Source organism: Schistocerca serialis, chromosome 6 (assembly GCF_023864345.2).
Source record: "Schistocerca serialis cubense isolate TAMUIC-IGC-003099 chromosome 6, iqSchSeri2.2, whole genome shotgun sequence".
NCBI classification, from domain to species: domain Eukaryota; kingdom Metazoa; phylum Arthropoda; class Insecta; order Orthoptera; family Acrididae; genus Schistocerca; species Schistocerca serialis.
In genome coordinates, this window is record NC_064643.1 from 451,637,032 (window position 1) to 451,659,341 (window position 22,310).

The following is a 22,310-nucleotide window of genomic DNA, read 5'->3' on the forward strand; positions in this document are numbered from 1 at the left end:
ACTGGAAATGGTAAGAAAGCAAATGCTACACACTCTGTTCAAAAGAGAACGCGCAAATGACGAGAAGCAAAAGTTAATAGAGATTTGCTCATCTATAAAAAGATCGATGCACGAATCCTTCTACGACTACCAGCCTCATACCTTAGCAATAGATATTGCCGAGAACCTGAGAAAAATCTGGTAATACGCAAAACCGCTGACAGGGCCTAAGGTTTCTATCCAGTCACTCACAGACCAGTCTGGCATGGCAGCAGAGGAGAGGAAAAAGGAAAGCAAAAGTTTTAAATTTCGAATTTAAGAAATCGTTCACTCAGGAAAATCGTACAAACATACCGTCGTTTGACAATTTCAGTATGGAGGACATAGTAGTAAGCATCACTGGTGCTGCGAAACAACTGAAAGAGTTGAAAGCAAGAAAGTCGCCAGATCCTGATGGACTCTCAGTTCGGTTTTACAGAACGTACTCTACAGCATTGTTCCTTTACCTCGCATTTATCACGAAGCTCTCGCCCGGCGCAAAGTCCCAAGCGATTGTAAAAATGTGCAAGTGACTCCTTTATATAAGAGGGGTACAAGAACGCATCCACTTTTTTTTTCTTTTGAGTCATCGGTCTTCTGACTGGTTTGACGCGGCCCGCCACGAATTCCTCTCCTGTGCCAACCTCCTCATCTCAGAGTAGTACCTACAACCTACGTCCTCAATTATTTGCTGGACACATTCCAGTCGCTGTCTTCCTCTACAGTTTTCACCCTCTACAGCTCCCTCTAATACCATGGAACTCATTCCCTGATGTCTTAACAGACGCTCTATCATCCTGTCCCTTCCCTTTGTCATTGTTTTCCACATATACCTTTCCTCTCCGATTCTGCGTAGAACCTCCTCATTCCTTATCTTATCAGTCCACTTAATTTTCTGAATTCATCTGTAGCACCACATCTCAAATTCTTCGATTCTCTTTTGTTCCCGTTCTCCACAGTCCATGTTTCACTACCATAAAATAATGTGCTCCAAACGTACTTCTCACAATTTCTTCTTCAAATTAAAGTCTATGTTTGATACTAGTAGATTTCCTTTGGCCAGGAATGCACTTTTTGCCAGTGCTAGTCTTCTTTTGCTGTCCTCCTTGCTCCGTCCGTCATTGGTTATTTTGCTGCTGAGGTAGCAGAATTCCTTATCTTCGCCTACTTTGTGACCATCGATCCTACTCACGCCATTCAACAAATCCTGTAATACTTCTTCACTTTCACTCAGGATAGCAAATGCCTTCAGCGAATCGTATCATTGATATCCTTTCCCCTTGAATTTTAATTCTACTCCAGAACCTGTCGTTTATTTCCATCATCGCTTCTTCGATGTAGAGATTGAACAGTGGGGACGAAAGACTACATCCCTGTCTTACACCCTTTTCAACCAGAGCACTTCGTTCTTTATCATCCACTCTTATTATTCCCTCTTGGGTCATGTACATATTGTATATTACCCGTCTCTCCCTATAGCTTAACCCTACTTTTTTCAGAATTTCGAACATTGCACCATTTAACATTGTCGAACACTTTTTCCAGGTCGCGCAAATCCTATAAACGTTTCTTGATTTTTCTTTAGTCTTGCTTCTATTATCAACTGCAACGTCAGAATTGACTCTCTCGTGTCTTTACCTATCCTAAAGCAAAAACTTATCCTCATCTAATACATCCTTAATTTTCTTTTCCATTCTTCTGTATATTATTCTTGTCAGCAACTTGCATACATGGGCTGTTAGGCTGTTTGTGCGATAATTCTCGCACTTGTCGCCTCTTACAGTCTTCGGACTTTTGTGGATGATATTTCTCCGAAAGTCATATGATATGTCGCCAGACTTATACATTCTACACACCAACGTGGATAGTCGTTTTGTTGCCACTTCCCTTAATGATTTTAGATATTCTAATGGAATGTTATCTATCCTTTCTGCTTTATTTGATCTTAAGTGCTCCAAAGCTTTCTTAAACTCTGATTCTAATACTGGGCCCCTTGCTTCTTCCAAACCGACTCTTGTTTCTCTTCCTATCATATTAGACAAATCTTCCCCCTTGCGAATGGAATAGGAAGGGAAATGATTAGTAGTGGTACAGAGTACCCTCCACCACGCACCATAGGTGGCTTACGGAGTATGTATATTGATGCGGATGTTCATGTAAGTTGGATGCACTCACGCCATGGTATCGAGCGGTGCTTTAAACGTATAACGTGGCTCTAATGGATAGAGCGACTGCCATGTAAGCAGGAGATCCCAGGTTCGAGTCCCGGACGAGGCACACATTTACAGCTGTCCCCATCGAGGTATATCATCAACACCTGTCGGCAGCTGAGGGTTTCAGTTAATTATCATTTATTCTAGAGAAGCTGCACGGTCATCAATGGTATCTGTTCTTTCGAGAACAGTTACTATCTTCATATATAGTATAACGTATTGCCACAACGGCAATAAATATCTGAGCATACTCTCGTCTGTTGTGTGAAAAAAATCAAATAACAGGCGACCTGCGGAAGCTGTACGTTAGTTGCAACGCTCGCTGTGACGCCTGCAGGAGATTTTTGCTTTTCCAGAATGAGGTTTTCACTCTGCAGCGGAGTGTGCGCTGATATGAAACTTCCTGGTAGATTAAAACTGTGTGCCGGACCGAGACCCGATCTCGGGACCTTTGCCTTTCGCTGCCAAGTTATCTACCATCTGAGCTATCCAAGCACGACTCACGGCCCATCCTGACAGGAGACGAGGTACTGGCGGAATGGAAGCTGTGAGGACTCGGCGTGAGTCGTGCTTGGGTAGCTCAGATAGTAGAGCACTTGCTCGCGAAAGGCAAAGGTCCCTAGTTCAAGTCTCGGTCCGGCAAACAGTTTTAATCTACCAGGAAGTATCATATCGGCGCACACTCCGCAGCAGAGCGTAAATCTCATTCTGGAAACATCCCCCAGTTTGTGGCTAAGCCATGTCCCCGCAATATCGTTTCTTCCAGAAGTGATAGTTCTGCAAGATTCGCAGGAGAGCTTAAATGAAGTTTGGAAGGTAGGAGACGAGGTACCGTCGGAACTGAAGCTGTGAGGACAGGTCGTGACTCGTACTTGGGTAACTCAGATGGTAGAGCACTTACCCGCGAAAGGCAAGAGTCCCGAGTTCGAGTCTCGGTCCGGCACACAGTTTTAATCTGCCAGGAAGTTTCATTTTTGCTTTTGCCGAAAATAACAGTTAAGTTACACAAGACTACTAAAAGTTATGCTTATCTTAAAGATTTGCAGTATTTTACATTTCTCTTTGAGAGTATCGGAGTACAGAATAGTACTGAGGAGAACCTCGGACATAATCCACTTGTTTCTGTGTTTCTCCAGGTCTTCAAAAGGCCTTCCATACAAATATTAAAAGTTGTAGGAGGAATTCAATAAGCTTCTCTTACTTCTTCCTTAGGTTGGACTTTTATTCGGTGGCTATACGGGTGACATACTATTGACGTGTTATCATTGAGTCTTTGTCTTTCGGTTGTGCAGTTAGAAACACGTTATGTCCTTGTCTTTCCAAAAACTGTCCTGATTTTACCTCCTGAAATATTACCAAAAGCTTTTTGATAAAGATCTTAAAACACTTTTTTCCTACAAAGACTTTAGTGATAGATCATTCTCGAACCCTTGGTCATCATCAAGCATAAGTAATGATTGGTATGCATTGTCTGTGGCATGATGCCATCAAGTGGGATAATGACACGAATTCCAAAGGATTCGAAACTAGGAATGCTAGAGTGGTGTTTAATAAACGTAGACTTTTCGTTAGCGTTTGTCCTGTATCCTTCCGCTGTACTCAATTTTCACAAGTTTTTATTTCTACATCTACACCTTTATCTACTCAGATATTCCGCAAGCCACCGTGCGGTGGGTCGCAGAGGGTGCCCTGTATCACTACTACATGTTTCCTTTCCTGTTCCATTCGCAGACAGGACGAGAGAAAAACGATTGCCTATATGCCTCCGTATGAGCCCTAATTTCTCGTATCTTATCTTCCTCGTCCTTACGCGCAGTGTATGTTGGAGGCAACCTAATCGCTCTGCAGTCGGCTTCAAATGCCGGTTCTCTAAAATTTTGTCAATAGTTTTCCTCGGATAGTACGCCGCTGTCCCTCCAGAGATTCCCATTTCAGTTCCCAAAGCATCTCCATAACAGTTCTCTGTTGTTCGAACCTACCGGTAACATATCTAGCAGTCAGCCTCTGAATTTCTTCGATGTCTTCCTTCAATCCGACTTGGAACTGATCCCAAACACTCGAGTAGTACTCAAGAATAGGTCGCTCCACCGCCCTACATGCGGTCTTCATTACAGGTGAACCATTCTTTCCTAAAATTCTTCCAGTAAACCCAAGTCGGCCATTCACCTTCCCTACCACACATGCTCGTTCCATTTCATACCGCTTTGCAACGTTACGCCCAGGCATTTAAACGACTTGATTGTGACAAGGAGGACACTAGCAACACTATATCTGAACGTACAAGTTTGTAAAAAATGTCGTGTGACGAGGGCCTCTCGTAGGGTAGATCGTTAGCCGGTTGCGTCTTTCGGTTTGACGCCACTTCGGTGACTTGCGCGCCGATGGGGATGAAATGGTGATGATTAGGTCAACACAACACTCAGTCCCTGAGCAGAGACAATCTCCGACCCAACCGGGAATCGAACCCGGGCCCTTAGCATTGACATTCTGTCTCGCTGACCACTCAGCTACCGAGGGCGGACATGAGTTAGTTATTGAGTAGGAACTACTCATCCACATTAGCTTACATTTTTTCCACATTTAGAGCTACCTGTCATTCATCACACCATCTATGTCCGCCCCGATAGCTGAGTGGTCAGCGTGACGGATTGCCGTCCTACGGACCCAAGTTGGATTCCCGGCTGGGTCTTTTCTCCGCTCAGGGACTGGGTGTTGTGTTGTCTTCATCACCATTTCATCCACATCCGGCGCGCAGGTCGTCGAATGTAGTAAGACCTACACCAACGCGGCCGAACCTGCCCCGCAAGGGTCCTCCCGGCCAATGACGCCAAACGCTCATTTCTATTTCCATCACACCATCTATAAATTTTGTCTAAGTCGTCTTGTATCTTCTTACACTCACTCTGGCCGGTGCACCAGCCACGGTAGTTAAAACGCCTTGCGGATTCGGTCCAATCTGTCATCTTCCCGCTAGCTAATGCGGTGCGGGTTACGCTAGACGAACAAATATAGACATCACGAGTACAAGAAAAAGTTCTCATACAATGAATTCATTTCAGTTGTCGACCCAAGTATACGAAAGACAATTAGCTTTTTGAAAATTCTACAAGGACATTATGAACGTCTGCCTTAAACTTTTTAAATTTTTCTCTTACTTGTCAGAACCCAGGTTAGAATCCAGCCACCATCATCAGCAATGGCGGACGAAGACTTACGGCATACTAAGTCACCCTCATGCAGCCAACAGCCTTGCCAAAGAGGGAGAAGGAGCGAACAGAGGTCACTCCTAAGTGACATCCAACCGACTGCAATCGTTTCAGAACAAATGTCCAGCAAAAAAAATGGAAAAAAACTTGGCAGTGCAAAACCTGTACTTTTCAATTATTTATGCATGTTTTTGTTTATATAAAGAAAAGTTTGCAGCTGCGCAGCAAATGACTCAATTTTAGGCTTCCTCTTCCCCTTGAATCAATTATAGACGCAAACGTAATTCTCTGCGTGGTGAGACGAAAGATATTATTTGTTTGGACACTTTCAAATTATACAGAAGACTGGTAAACGAATCTCCACTAGCGAGAAAGAGATTTAGACACTTTTAAGACAGATCGTAAATACATTGGCACAATTTTTTTGATTGGAATTTAGAAATTTCCTTTGGAAGAATACAAAATATTTGCAAATACTTCTACAGCTCGTTCAGGAACGCAATTTAATATATGAGCACAGTTTCATACTGTCAACTTCTGCTTTATGAAGCAACGAATATGACCAATAACAAAGGATACCAACCAGGCTGTGACATGAGACTTCCAGTCTGAAATAATCAAATATTTTTCACCAATAATTTGTCTCTAAACGTTTGAGAACAATTTCATGGATAAAAAACATGAGAACTAAAAATATGTTGTGTTTTTCTTGTACTTCAAATAAAACTTTTTCCGAACAATTACTTCAGTGGGCACAGCCTTGAAAGGGCGTGCCTACTCACATTTACATTCTCACCCGCTGGCATTGTTCACTGAAGCGCCAAAGAAAATGGTAAAGGCATGCATACTCAATTACACAGATATGTAAGCAGGCAGAATACAGCGCTACGGTCGACAACGTCTATACAAGACAAAAAGTGTCTGGCGCGCTTATTACATCGGTTAGTGCTGCTACAATGGCAGGTTATCAAGATTTAAGTGAGTTTGAACGTGGTGTTATAGTCGGCGCACGAGCGATGGGACACAGGAATTTTCCCGTACGACCTTCTCACGAGTGTATCTTGAATATCAGGAATCCAGTAAAACATCAAATCTGCGACATCGCTGTGGCCGGAAAAAGATCCTACCAGAACGGTAATGATAATGTTTGGATTGTGGGGCGTGCAACTGCGGGGTTGTCAGCGCCCGTGCAAATTTCCATTCTTTGCTGAGTCCAGTCTCGCCCCTTGCATGAATGATGATGAAATGATGAGGACAACACAAACACCCAGTCGTCTTGAGGCAGATGAAAATCCCTGACCCCGCCAGGAATCGAACCCGTGATCCCGTGCTCGGCAAGCGAGAACGCGACCGCGAGACCACGAACTGCGGACCTTCAACAACAGGACCAACGACGACGGAAGAGAACCGTTCAAAGTGACAGAAGTGCAATCCTTCCGCAGATTGCTGCAGATATCAATCTGGGTCATCAACAACTGTCTGCGTGCGAACCATTCAACGAAACATAATCGAAATGGGTTTTCAGAGCCGAAGGCACACTCGTGTACCCTTGATAACTGCACGACACAAAGCTTTACGCCTCGCTTGGACCCGTCACCACCGACATTGGACTGTTGATGACTGGAAACACGTTGTCTGGTCGGACGAGTCTCGTTTCAAATTATATCGAGCGGATGGACGGGTATCGAGGCGACCTTATGAATGAGTGACCCCTGCATGTCACCAGGGGACTGTTAAAGTTGGTGGAGGCCCTGTAATGGTGTGGGGCGTTTGCAGATGGAGTGGTATGGGACTCCTGGTACGTCTAGATACGACTCTGACAGGTGACACATACGTAAGCATCCTGTCTGATCACCTGCATTCATTCATGTCCATTGTGCATTCCGACATTCCATGAGTACAATGCGACAGCCCACACGTCCAGAATTGCTACAGAGTGGCTTCAGAAACACTCTTCTGAGTTCATAGTACCTTACAGCATGGTCTTAGGATTGTCGTCGCTGTTTGTGGCGCATTTTCTGTGTTTTTCTCTTGCCGATTTTTCTCGGCATACATCATGTTACCTGTAACTGTGTGAGCGGCTGTTGGCAAACAAAAACAAAAACTTGAACTTAAGTGTGTCAGCGGCATACAATTGGGATTGCTGTAGTGTTCTGGATATAGTTATGGTGGTTACTAGGCTGATACTTAGTTTGTCGTGTACTCACGTTCGTTAGACGGCTTGCAGCTACTTTTATGTACAGGAAAACATAAGTTTCGCACATCATCCGTAATTCAAAACATTACGCAAGCTTGCTCTTCGTGTGTATGGCGAGAAATGTATCGCATGTTGCGAGAAGGTTATGAAACTTGTGGCGGGAGTTCTGACGACTTCTGTTCAATATTTGTCTCTGTGTGTGATGGGGGAGTGGTTCTTTTGCGTGTGTGTGTGCCTTCTGTTCCGTGTCCTGGGTCAGTTCTCTCAGAGCGGTAAAGAGTGTGTTGTTGCAAAGTGTTCTGTTTTCGTTTATTACGCTTTTCCCTTCCACTACAACCTTCTGTATGCAATCATTTTCTTCTATTGTTAGTTGTCGGTATAAAATGCTGTGTTTCAAGATGTGTTGATCACTTTTGATATTACTGGGTTTATGGTTTTTCTTCATTAGGTATTCTGCGAAAGTGGAAAGTGTGCTGTCACTCTTTTGAAATCTCGTGTGCTCTGTGTACCTCGCCCGGAAATTTCTACTTCTTTGTCCTATGTATTGGGACAAAGACAGGAGAGGGGGATGACAGTAGAGGGGGAAATTAATGTTCTTGTTGCTGTGCCAGTTGATCCGCACGTTACCTCCCTCGCATGAAGAAGTCGCATGAGTCAGGCCAGTGTCCTATGCATTCTTCATCGACATAGGTTCCATCCCTATCACCTCTCTCTCCGTCAAGAGCTGCATGCAAATGATTATGCGAATCGTGTTAACTTCTGTGCATGGGCATTATGACAGGGTACTTCAGATGTATCACGTTGCTCTCCATACAGGCCCCGTTGACTTCGTCAGGTGGCAAGTCAGCGTCCATGGAATGTAAGCGTATTGTGTGGGGTAGTGAATTATCAGCTCATAGGCCCGTTTTTCATAGACGGAACATTGAACGCGCCAAGCATCGCAGCCTCCTAACACAACATTTGTACGAATGCTAGAAGACGTTCCGCTGGAGACCAGGAGGCACCTGTGGCACCAATATGACGGCTGTCCAGCCCATAGTAGATAGCGTGTCTTCACGAACTGTTCCCAAATCGTTGGATTGGCCGCAGAGCACCTGTACATTGGCCGGCCTGTCCGCCAGATTTGAACCCGTAGACATTTTTCTGTGCTGAAAGACGGTGTCTTCAAGGACATACCAACTACAACCAATGATATGCAACGACGTATTACTTCAGCCTCCTCGGACAAAATCTGTGTGAAATCTTATGGGACTTAACTGCTAAGGTCATCAGTCCCTTAGCTTACACACTACTTAACCTAAATTATCGTAAGGACAAACGCACACACCCATGCCCGAGAGAGGACTCGAACCTCTGCCGGGACCAGCCGCAAAGTCCATGACTACAATGCCCTAGACCGCACGGCTAATCCCGAGCGGCTCCTCGGACATCCCCACTGAAATGCTAGCATTGGTGCTGCCGGTAGTCACTTTGAACACAACCTGTGATGGTCATTTGTATCGTTACTTATCAGAATCCACATAATAGAATGCTGCAACCCTCAATGTTTGACCGGTCACGGCTCGCCTGTTGACAGAGGGACCGAGCCTCTCGTGTCCGGCCCCACACGACTCGGCTCGGTCACGTACTCGCCCCATGTCTGTTGTCCGGTTTCCGGACACATGGATAACCGAGCATGACCAGTCACCGCTGACGTCTCACCTCGCCTCGCCCCGGCTCGCTGCACTGTACTGTACATATCCAACGTCCCCCCCCCCCTCTCTCTCTCTCCCTCCCTCTCTCTCTCTCTCTCTCTCACACACACACACACAATGTATTTATCCCTGTCTCTCTCTCTTTTAATACAAAAGCAACGTTTCCAAGAACTGGTACGTGACACGGCTAAATTCATAAAGCACTTGGAAAATAAAATGATATTTCAATACAATCACGGATAGAAGACGAGTCTTATTTCCAAACAGAAGATATATACTCCTGGAAATTGAAATAAAAACACCGTGAATTCATTGTCCCAGGAAGGGGAAACTTTATTGACACATCCCTGGGGTCAGATACATCACATGATCACACTGACAGAACCACAGGCACATAGACACAGGCAACAGAGCATGCACAATGTCGGCACTAGTACAGTGTATATCCACCTTTCGCAGCAATGCAGGCTGCTATTCTCCCATGGAGACGATCGTAGAGATGCTGGATGTAGTCCTGTGGAACGGCTTGCCATGCCATTTCCACCTGGCGCCTCAGTTGGACCAGCGTTCGTGCTGGACGTGCAGACCGCGTGAGACGACGCTTCATCCAGTCCCAAACATGCTCAATGGGGGACAGATCCGGAGATCTTGCTGGCCAGGGTAGTTGACTTACACCTTCTAGAGCACGTTGGGTGGCACGGGATACATGCAGACGTGCATTGTCCTGTTGGAACAGCAAGTTCCCTTGCCGGTCTACGAATGGTAGAACGATGGGTTCGATGACGGTTTGGATGTACCGTGCACTATTCAGTGTCCCCTCGACGATCACCAGTGGTGTACGGCCAGTGTAGGAGATCGCTCCCCACACCATGATGCCGGGTGTTGGCCCTGTGTGCCTCGGTCGTATGCAGTCCTGATTGTGGCGCTCACCTGCACGGCGCCAAACACGCATACGACCATCATTGGCACCAAGGCAGAAGCGACTCTCATCGCTGAAGACGACACGTCTCCATTCGTCCCTCCATTCACGCCTGTCGCGACACCGCTGGAGGCGGGCTGCACGATGTTGGGGCGTGAGCGGAAGACGGCCTAACGGTGTGCGGGACCGTAGCCCAGCTTCATGGAGACGGTTGCGAATGGTCCTTGCCGATACCCCAGGAGCAACAGTGTCCCTAATTTGCTGGGAAGTGGCGGTGCGGTCCCCTACGGCACTGCGTAGGATCCTACGGTCTTGGCGTGCATCCGTGCGTCGCTGCGGTCCGGTCCCAGGTCGACGGGCACGTGCACCTTCCGCCGACCACTGGCGACAACATCGATGTACTGTGGAGACCTCACGCCCCACGTGTTGAGCAATTCGGCGGTACGTCCACCCGGCCTCCCGCATGCCCACTATACGCCCTCGCTCAAAGTCCGTCAACTGCACATACGGTTCACGTCCACGCTGTCGCGGCATGCTACCAGTGTTAAAGACTGCGATGGAGCTCCGTATGCCACGGCAAACTGGCTGACACTGACGGCGGCGGTGCACAAATGCTGCGCAGCTAGCGCCATTCGACGGCCAACACCGCGGTTCCTGGTGTGTCCGCTGTGCCGTGCGTGTGATCATTGCTTGTACAGCCCTGTCGCAGTGTCCGGAGCAAGTATGGTGGGTCTGACACACCGGTGTCAATGTGTTCTTTTTTCCATTTCCAGCAGTGTATTTTTCCCTTCATTAATAGGATCATTAAATAAGTGCTGTCCCTGTAATCTAGAAGACAACCATCTTCACAAAGAAAGCATACAAAGAACATTAAACATTTACAGACGTAACTTGTAATACTTTTCACTTGCTTGCAACAGAAACAAAATTATAGTTATTGTTGATCAGCAGTATATCACTAACGCGTTCCGGATTTGATTGGCTGCGGCGATTTGTTAGTAACATGCCGACTTTACTAAAGCATCTTTCACTAGATGCGCTTGTTGTTGGGATACATAAAATACGTCTTGCAACTGCAGCCAGACCTGGCAGATCTGTTTCATGTCTGCTCCACCACTTTAAGATGTCATCATCATCTCCAGGGTGCATTAAGATGTAGAGATCTACTTCATCTGCTGCGGATGATCTGTTGTTCGTCCATTCCTTGAAACGATCTCTCTTTCTGGGTGGTGATGACACAGTACTTGAAGGATCTATGATAATAAACAAAAGTGACAAGTAATACAGAACTGATGTGGAAATCATCGGAACGTTCCCGTAAAAACGAGGTGTTTTACGTTAATGAAATATTATACGAATTATAACATTCCCGTTTCTCTACAATACACCCTCCACTAACTATGCAAAAACGATGATGTTAATGATTGCACGTTGTACCTGCGTAAGTAGCACACATTTGTCGCACATTGCTAAGAATTTCCTGCTTTTCATTTATTTCAAGCACATTAAGATCACGGAAAGACGGCCAAAGAAACGTAGCAAATTTATGTCTGGAAGTGATCACAATCTTCTCACAAACGAAAGTCAAGGCTCGACTTTTAATCCTTTGTACCTCCTGTTAAAAAATACATATGTGTTAGTACACATCAATTACGCTAGTTAACTATAAATTTATCGCGTATCATAATGAAACAGTGCTTTTAACTGCAGTAATTGCTCACCTGAAAGTCAGTGTCATTGGCACTGCAAATTTGTTGCAGTTTGTGCAACCAAAGAACTAACTAGATTGTCGGTTTTTTTCGCCTTGTAATTCATCTGTGGCCTCTTTAAACGGTCTCAGAAAATGCGCAATTTTTCCTGCAAGCTCATTATCACGTCCTTGCAATCTGTAAGCGGAGTCCTTTTCCGTCAGCAAAGCAGCAACTTCGTTATACTGAGTGAGTGAGGATTCCAGCATAGTGTACAAGCTGTTCCAGCGTGTGCAGACCTCTTGTTTCAATGATGATTTCAAAGACGAGCAGAGACCACTTTTCTTAATGTACCTTTCAATGCATTTTGCAATATTTATTGTTTATGCGATGTTCGGGGCATGATTTAACAAGAAGTTACTTCATCTAAAGTATGGCTAAGTGCTGTGTTTATACAATGAGCAGCACAAGGAATCCTTTCGTGATTTTCCAAAGCCTTTGTTACATTGGCACCCTGGTCGGTGACAAAAACAAAACTGTGCTACATGTCCGGCGAAATATCCCAATCAGCCATCCACTCTTCAATTTCTTTCGTAATATTTACTCCCGTTTTCTTAACGTCCGGTAATTTGGTTGTAAATAAAACATTGTTCACAAGAGACCAATCTGTGTAAATGTAACGTGTTGTAAGCGTCAAATGGTGCACCTGATTATGCGAATCAGTCCACATATCAACTGTCGCAGCACATGTCTTATTAATAACTTCCGCAATAACAGAAGGCATTATGCTGTTTCTTATTGCATCAGCTTGTTCTTTAACATGTCTGCTTATAGTAGAGGGATGTGGCATGACATCTGCCGCGTTAACGTCTCCATAATGCGCACCTAGATGTATTAATTCTTGGCCTAGTTCTCTGAAACCTTCACCAGAAACAGCATTAAAAGGTCTCATATCCTTAGCACACATTGCAAGACACTTTGCTGTAATACTATTTTTTATTACTGCCGGTATCCCTGAAGGGGCTGTATCTTTGTGAGGCTTCTTGCAACTGTGTTTCTTTAAATGAGTGGCACCCGACGCCCGACTGGAAACGCAATAACAATGTGGAGCAGTTTATGCACGATACGTACCCAGTAGACGCACTGTATTCGTCTACGACCAACAGAAATGTACTCCACACTTGGCTTTTTATACTTTACCATTTTATCAGTGTGTAAACATTGGTTTCAATCTTGCTTCTTACTGCACTGGCTTCCTCGCGCTGCATGATTACAGAGAGAGACACACCACAAACGAGAAGCCCGTACTGGCTGCAGTCTCACACGGATAATGACACGTGTAATGTGTTTGAAGTTACGTGCTACATATTCGGTCACGGCTTCTATGCTCGGTCACAAGAATTAGTGCGGGTAGCCTATCCAGTTAGAGTGTGCTCGCCCCATCTCGTATTCTGTGCTCGCTTACTCGGTCATATAGGACTATCATATAACTAGCGTATGCACTTGTGTTGTTCTTTAGTGTGTGCTACCAAAGATATTGTACAAGTTTCGGTGTGGGAACTTTTCAAAATACGATATCTCGTAAACGACTCGCACTAAAATCGTGCAACAAATACCACTGACCTTCTGATTTACCCTACTTTTAATTTGCTAATGTCAATAGGCATTACGCTATTTAAAAAAAGTGCATGTTTGCACAAACATACATTTTCTAAATGTTATTGTAATCTGTTGATTGACTAACAATGCAAGACCCTGATTACTAATCCATTCTGTGAAAACCGCACATCAAGAGCACTTCCCATTTCGCAATATTTGCTGTGGAAATTTTAGGTAATTTACCTTATATACCATAAAAGGTGTAGTAACAAGATTAAATACAAACAGCGCTGATGCACTTGTTGGCCGTTTCTACCTATCACAGAGAATTGTAACTCGAATCATTTACATAGCCGCCGACGGTTTGTACATGTATGAAGTTACATTTACATCCGACCACGTCTTCTAGCTGCTTCCCTTTTTTGTCAGGAAGTTTTTATAGATCAGCTCCGACACCGAATGAAAGCGGTAAATCGAGTAGCCTCCATCGAGTGCGCAGGGAGAAGAAGAGGGACGTAAGAAATATGCAGGGAGATTAGCCGCGACACGGCAGGCGGTCGATAGCCGGCCGCGGCCGCAGCCGCGACTGCTGGACGCCCGGCTATCAGATGGCCGGCCCGCGCCCTGCCTAGACCGGCCAGCCTTGGTCGCTGCCCCGTGCTCCGTGCCGCAGCTGAGCACGCGACCCACGTCCGGCCTTGCGCCGCGGGCACAGCCTTGAAAGTGGGTACCAACACACGTTTACGTTCTCACCCGCTGGCATTGTACACTGAAGCGCCAAAGAAACTGGTATAGGCATGCGTATTCAAATACAGAGACATGGAAACAAGCAGAATGCGGCACCGCGGTCGGCATTGCCTGTATAAGACAAGTGTCCTGCGCAGTTGTTAGATCGGTTACTGCTGCTACAATGGCAGGTTATTAAGATTTAAATGAGTTTGAACGTGGTGTTACAGTCGGCGCACGAGAGATGGGACACAGCATCTCCGAGGTGGCAATGACTTGCGGATTTTTCCGTACGACCATTTCACGAGTGTACCGCGAATATCAGGAATCCGGTATAACATCAAATCTCCGACATCGCTGCTGCCGGAAAAAGATCCTGCAAGAATGGGACCAACGACGACTGAAGAGAATCGTTCAACGTAACAGAAGTGCAGCCATTCTGCAAATTGCTGCAGATTTCAATGCTGGACCATCAAGTGTCAGCGTGCGAAACATTCGACGAAACATCATCGATATGGGCTTTCGAAGGCGAAGGCCCACTCGTGTACCCTTGCTGACTGCACGACACAAAGCTTCACGCTTCGTCTGGGCCCGTGAACTCGGAAATTCGACTGTTGGTGACTGAGAACATGTTGCCAGGTCGAACGAGTCTCGTTTCGAATTGTATCAAGCGGATGGACGTGTACAGGTATGGAGACAGCCTCATGAATCCACGCTGGACGCTGCAAGTCAGTAGAGGATTGTTAAAGCCGGTGTAGGCTCTATAATGGTGTGGGGCGTGTGCAGGTGGAGTGATATGGGACCCCTGATACGTCTACATACGACTCTGGCAAGTGACACGTACGTAAGCATTCTGTTTGACCACCTGCATCCATTCATGTCCATTTTGCATTCCGACGAACTTGGGCAATTCCAATATGACAATGCGACACCCGAAACGTCCAGAATCCCATACGTCCAGAATTGCTACAGTGTCTCCAGGAACACACTTCCGCTGGCCAACAAACTAACAAACTCCCCAGACGTGAACATTATTGAGGATATCTGGGATGCCTAGAAAAATGCTGTGCTGAAGAGATCTCCACCCCTCGTATTTATGGACAGCCCTGCAGGGTTCATGGTGTCAATTCTCTCCAGCACTACTTCATCAGACGTTAGTCAAGTCCATGCCACGGTGTATTGTGGCACTTCTGCATGCACGGTGGGGGGGGGGGGGTGGGAGGGGGGGCTCTTCAGTGTAGGTTATTAGCGCTCATCCTCCCATGCCAGAATCATGAAGATCCGAGTTAGAGGCTTCTATTATCGCACACTTGGCATTCCGTCGAACAAAGACAACCGATTTGAGGGCTCCGAACAATCAGCTCATACCCCCACGAGACATCAGGTCAGTACCGTGTATCACAGCCTCTAGTATGGTTACTGGCCTCTATATGGCGACAAAAAGAGTAGCCAAGTTTCATCATGTATGAGGTATGTGCTGCGTGAGTAATGCCTGCGCTTATGGGCTGGGACGTGGAAGGACTGGATGAGCGGGTCACTGAACAACCTTCGTTACAGACTGTAAGCCTGTACAGCATTTATTAATAAGAAAAGACGAATTTAAAACAAACGCATACAAGAAGCAACGCAGTAATTCTCTTTCAGATTGCAGCAACAACCACTTAAATTTCAAACTGAATAGTGAATATTTAAATATCAAAAAACCAATTTCTTGTTTAAGATTTATCAGCTAAATTTTAAGTTTTAAACTGAATAGAGATTACCTTAAATCCACTGTGAAATATGAAACGGGAAAACTGCAGCGTAATTCAAATTTCTAACTCACATCGATCTTCAAACAGCAGTATAATCAGTTAAGTTTCAACAGAGCAGAAACTACTTTGAATACCTGAATTACACGGTAAATGCCAAAACACATTAACAAAGCGTAAAAAATTCGTCATAATGAGATACTAAAGCCTGAGATTGGCTCCGGAGCCGAGGAGGGTAAACAAGATTGACCCTGACGTCATCGGGTACCGGCACGCCTTACAATAATGTGGCCGAGGCACCGGTATTAGCTGCTTCTGAAACACACAAAGCACAAATTTTAACAAAGAATAGATACACATAATCATACTGCAGCAATATGCCGCCTCATTGACGCACAGACTAAGCCAAGCAGTTTATTTTTCTCTCGACAGTTCAGAAAGAAACACCAGTATGTAGTAAATACTGTGTGCACACTTCAATCAACGCTTCCACTTTTGAGCAACAATTCAACAAATATGAGAGTACCCAAAACGCACGACAAAGAGATCAGTTATTTTTCAGTGACTAACAGATCGCTTCTCATACACAAAGCAAACAAAAGGTAATTTAATAATTAGTAAATAATTCCCTCAAGAGCGCTAAGAAAGTATCAGATAAATTTCAACGGTAGATGCTAAGCCATCCAATAAGAAACATTAAATCTGTGTCGCATCAAAAAGGTTGATAAACATACACATCCGGGGGGGAACAGTAAATCAGTAACCAATAAACTCACTAGGAGGATTTTCCCCACGGGATACTGAGCTTAGCCTAACGTAACGACAGATTCCAGTCGCAATAATAATGGCTTGCCGTCAGAGAAGCTCACTTCCCAAACACCATGCACTAGCAAGCTCGCACTTAGACAAACACGGCGGCGGAGACACACAAGGATTGTGTGACATAAAAACCACGTAAGGGAGTACGTCATATGAGAAGGGAATTCTAGTGTAACATTCGAGAAGCTGCTCACCCGTTCTTTTAAATGAAGGCTCGCAGGAAGGCTGCTTCTGGTTGCAAGTTGTTGGCTGCTGTCGTCCCTGGAGCTGGATGGCAACACCAAAATACGCCCCTTGGCCTGCAACGGTCCCCCTGCTACGAGGTACCGTCTCCACGCTCCGTACGGTCGCACTGTTCCGGTCCCCTGACTCTCTGTTTTCCAACTTGCGCCAAGATACGCCCCGCATATCCGACGGCCCAGCACAGCGAAAAATTCAGGACTCTCCGGAACTCCGACACTGCCCCCACCCCCTCTCCAGGCCACGTGTCAGAGTCTGGACACTTCCGACCTCTTGCTTGCCACACTACTTCCTTCCTGCTCGCTGATACAACTCTAAGAGAGCGAGAGCGGACGTGCGGCCGTCAAAGACTCAGTAACGTACAGGCGCCCCTCTCGCCAAAGAAGCCACTCATTGATGACTAAGCGCTGTAGAGCTGCCAAAATTCTGGGATGTTCACCCGCTGATCCAAACAGTTCCAGACATATCTTATGGGCTCACGATCGGATGATTTAGCGAGCCAGTCTATGTGCAGTAGTGTATGTGAGCGTTCGTCGGAACAGGAATGTAAGCGTTCAATCCTGTATACACAGCTGCCGTCATCATGGAAGACGAGATTATTCACAGCATAATCTTGAAGATGTGGAAGATAGGACAATTGATCACCAAGAATATTGAAATAAATATCCTGGTTTATGTTGACAGTGGCTTGATGACTAGCTCCAAGTCGTGGCAGAAAGGCACACAAAATCTCACAAATCCAATTCTGGCTTGAACCACACTCATTGTGGGTTAAATGACTCATGGTGTCGTGGGCACACTCTATGCTTTTTATTTTTGTAAAACAGGTAAAATCGCTACTCGTCGGACCACAGTGCACACCTCCGATCAGCTACTGTCCCATTTCTGTTTTGTTTCACACATTGAAGCCATGCAGCTTTATATGCCGGGATGAGTCATAGCCTTTCCCGATGTGTATGACTCCAAATGTGCTTTCCGTGCAGTTCTCTTTGCAATGTTCGCTCGACAGTTGATTGAGGTAGACCTGTATTCACTTGGAGGGCTCCGAAGTCGGTGGGGAGATTCCTTGACTTAATCCGTATTTTGTCGACAGCCTCCATCACCGAGAAGGTGACTTTCCTACCATATTTACGCCCCACCCGGACCACATGTCGCAATCCGATTGCCACTGACAAAGCGTGACATTCGTCTCGGATCCCTGCCGCTTAGTATCTTCATACGGCCACTGTTCTTACGCTGTGTTACGTGACCGTGAGTGGTACAAAAAAAATGGCTCTGAGCACTATGGGATTTAACTTCTAAGGTCATCAGTCCCCTAGAACTTAGAACTACTTAAACCTAACTAACCTAAGGACATCACACACATCCATGCCCGAGGCAGGATTCGAACCTGCGACCGTAGCGGTCGCGCGTTTCCAGACTGTAGCGCCTAGAACCGCTTGGCCACCCCGGCTGGCGTGAGTGGTACACCATTCCTTGTAGACACGTTAATCAACAAGCGCTGATACTCTAATAAATAGCACAGCTTCGCTAAAGATTGGTCGTGGGCGCATCCAAACACTATTGCTCCTTTCTGCCACTCAGTTACGTCTCCACGACTACATTTCTTATTGCGCTTATTCCACTGACTGGTACATAGTCACCATTTCACCGCCATGACTTACGTCAGCATTGGAGCGCTATCTGATCACCTGGTACCATTCCTATAAAACCTACAGGGTTCCAAAGCGGTCAATGTGCGCGTTCAGTAGTGTGACTTCAATTTGGTAAGGTGAGCTTAAAACCAGAAATAATATTGCCTCCACCATTGTACAACAGTAACTCCGATTCCTCCCTATTTATTTCACATCATATTATTTAAAACTTCGCCAGATACTGACCGTATGCCCATCTGCTCCTTTCAGATCAAATTAGTCCTCTCCTGTAAACGGCGCGAGATGGTGCATACTGGAGGATTGGGTTTCAGTTCCCCGTTCGCTCAAGCGGATTTAGGTTTTCCGTGATTTCCATTAATCACTTACGGCAGATTCTTGGGATAATCCCTGTTTTCCTCTCCTGTAAAGTTATTTTCGTCATATTGGCTCAGCACCTTTCCAGCTTTTCGCAGAGGAATACCGTGGTAGCCTTCGCGCTCGCCTAACCGCAAGTTAGCCGGCCGAAGTGGCCGTGCGGTTAAAGGCGCTGCAGTCTGGAACCGCAAGACCGCTACGGTCGCAGGTTCGAATCCTGCCTCGGGCATGGATGTTTGTGATGTCCTTAGGTTAGTTAGGTTTAACTAGTTCTAAGTTCTAGGGGACTAATGACCTCAGCAGTTGAGTCCCATAGTGCTCAGAGCCATTTTTTTTTAACCGCAAGTTACGGTCGTCAAATTCGACAGGTAGTGACACCACAGAAATTTCGACATGTAGACCTCTCGGGTATTGTGTTTTATCATTCTGTCTTCAGTGTCATTATCTCTTGAGATCATGACACGATTTTCGCTAAAAGACCCTCTCTTCGTTCAGCTCGTAATTATTGGTCCGAAATACTTATGCAAACTGCACCTACAGAGGAGACCCGTAACCATTGTATCCGATTAGATTATAAAAGTCAATGTCTTGCTCACATGCTTCTTTACTAAAATTGATAGCCAGTTTCAGCTTTGCAGCCTTAAGTTTTAGATCTGATGATTGCTGCAAAGCCTGAAACAATGGTTAATATCAATAAAGTAGCATGTGACGGCGACTTCCAAACCTAATCCCACAGAGATATATTTATTTACTGCCGGACTAGTATCGGCGGCACGTGCTCGTCTTTGGACGTAAAGCACATCACTGTAAATGGTAATTTCCAAATTACTGTACTTATTAAACTGTCATATAATTAGTTAATTCTGTGTGTTATTGGCAACCATATGCGACTCTGCGTCCGAAACTAGTCTGGCAATAAACGAACCAAAGCGTTCTGTTTGGGAAGCTTACGTCGATATACAACGTTTCTTATCGATTATGTTTGCTTGAATTGTGATCCCAGCTATGTATTTCGGCAGTCGAACTCCCATCACCTGGCTATCTGTATCCAACTCTTTATCCACACGCCCTTGACTGGGTTCAGTGTACGCTCTAAGAAACATAGAATACGACGCACCACGAAAGAAATATCCGAATGGGACGGAAATCGGTATCTAATTTCATGCAAATTTCATGATTTCTTCAAGAGAAAGAGCTTCACAAAAAGCAAGACAGTAACGTACTGGTCCATTTCTGGCCCTTATGCAAGCAGTTATTCCGCTTAGCATTGATTGATGCGTTGTTTAATGTCCTCTTGAATGATATTGTGCCCAGTTCTGTCTAATTGGCACCATATATCGTCAAAACCCTCCAGCTACTTCGAGGGCCCTCTCCATAAATCTCCAAACGTTCTCACCTGGGAAGAGATCCGGCGACTTCGCTGGACGAGGTAGGATTTGGGAAATATGAAGCTATCACTGTGTGCGGGTGGACATTACCTTGCTGAAATGTAAGCCCAGAGTGGCTTGCCACGAAGGGCAACGAAATGGGGCGTAGAAGATCGTCGAACTTTATTTTGTTGTCCCTCATGGCAATGATTTCCCTAAATCCCTCCACACAAATGACGGGCCGGCCGCTGTATCCGAGCGGTTCTAGGCGCTTCAGTCCGGAACCGCGCTGCTGCTACGGTTGCAGGTTCGAATCCTGCCTCTGGCATGGACGTGTATGATGTCCTTAGGTTAGTTAGGTTTAAGTAGTTCGAAGTCTAGGGGACTAAGGACCTCCCATATTGCTTAGACCTCCCATATTGCTTAGAGCCATTTGAACCATGGAAGCAAATCCTGGGGTGGTTCCTTTGAAAGGGCACGGCCGACTTCCTTCCCGAACCTTCGCTAATCCGATGAGACCGATGACCTCGCTGTCTGGTCTCCTCCCCCAAACAACCCAACCCAACTCTTTCACGGCAAGCCATCCTGGGCTTACATTTCAGCAAAATAAGGCTGCCCCCTCCCGCACACGGTGAGAGTTTCTGCTGCTTCTTTTCGTGTTGCTAAACCCTACCTTGACCAACAAGGTCGCCGGAGCTCTCCCTAGATGGGAACGTTTGGTGCATAATGGGTAGGGCTCTCAAATCAGCTCGGGATTTTGACGATCTAACGCACGAGATGGAGAGAATTTGGCACGATATCGCTCAGGAGGACATCTAACAATTCTTCAATCAATGCCAAGCCGAATACCTCTCTGCGTAAGGGCCAGACATGGACCAATACGTTGACTTTCTCAATTTGTGAAGCTCTTTTTCTTGAATAAATCATCCAATTTTTCCGTCTACCGACTTCAGTCCGATTCTGACAGTTTCCTTGAGGTGTATCGTTTTTTTCCTTCGAGCGTACATGCATACAGCCGGTGAAATGTTGCATCGCTGGTGCGCTTGTCATTAAACAGAAATAAAAGCATTAATGAAGTACATTTTACACGTAATGCTATAATACGTAAGTAAAAACATTTAAATGTACATTAAATCACTTTAAAAATATATTATGTTACTGACTTTTTCACCTGTATTCGCGCAGGAGGGAAGTCCAGTAGTCGAAAGCTTTACTGTCTTTCACACTTCTATCTTATCATAATACAGGTCAGCTGAAGTACATCTGAAGCTGTACCCCATGACTTCTCCTCTGCGTAAGTATTGTCGACCGTTGAATATAAATTAAGCACTGTGATTTAGTAAATCGTCGGTTTAACAAGGGCAAGCCGTACCTTGCAGGCAGCCTTATGAAAGCGTTTAAATCACTGAGCTCCCGTTTCCGAAAAAATTGACGCAGCGTTCATTTCAAGCAAGGCGGAATAAGTAGAACACACGAAAATAAGGACATGCAGTCAGCTTCTGTGGGCATGGGATTAAATTACACATCTGACCATTTTTTTATTCTTTGGCAACAGAATGAAAGCTATCATAACCCTTATATTATTATTATTATTATTATTATATACAATGTAAATTTTTCTGTACAATCCGTTAACGTTTCAAAATTCAATGCTTCACGGAAGTAACTAGAGAAATAAAAATTGATGTACATGCTTCAAATGGCATGGGATATAACTGGAAAAAAGAAAGTGCAAAAAAGGGCCAACAGATGGTGCTTCATATGACACAAAAGCAATAATTACCATAACAACTGGTTTTTAGCAAAGACGATGTTCCTTATGACAAATGCTCAACATGTCGGCCGTCATTTATCAACAATACCT

General features: G+C 45.3%; 1 protein-coding gene across 1 annotated transcript in view; it reads left to right on the plus strand.

Moving 5' to 3' along the window:
- LOC126484194 (uncharacterized) overlaps positions 1-22,310 on the plus strand; it is a 549,250-nt gene that overhangs the window by 241,996 nt on the left and 284,944 nt on the right. The gene's annotated exons all lie outside the window — the stretch shown is intronic.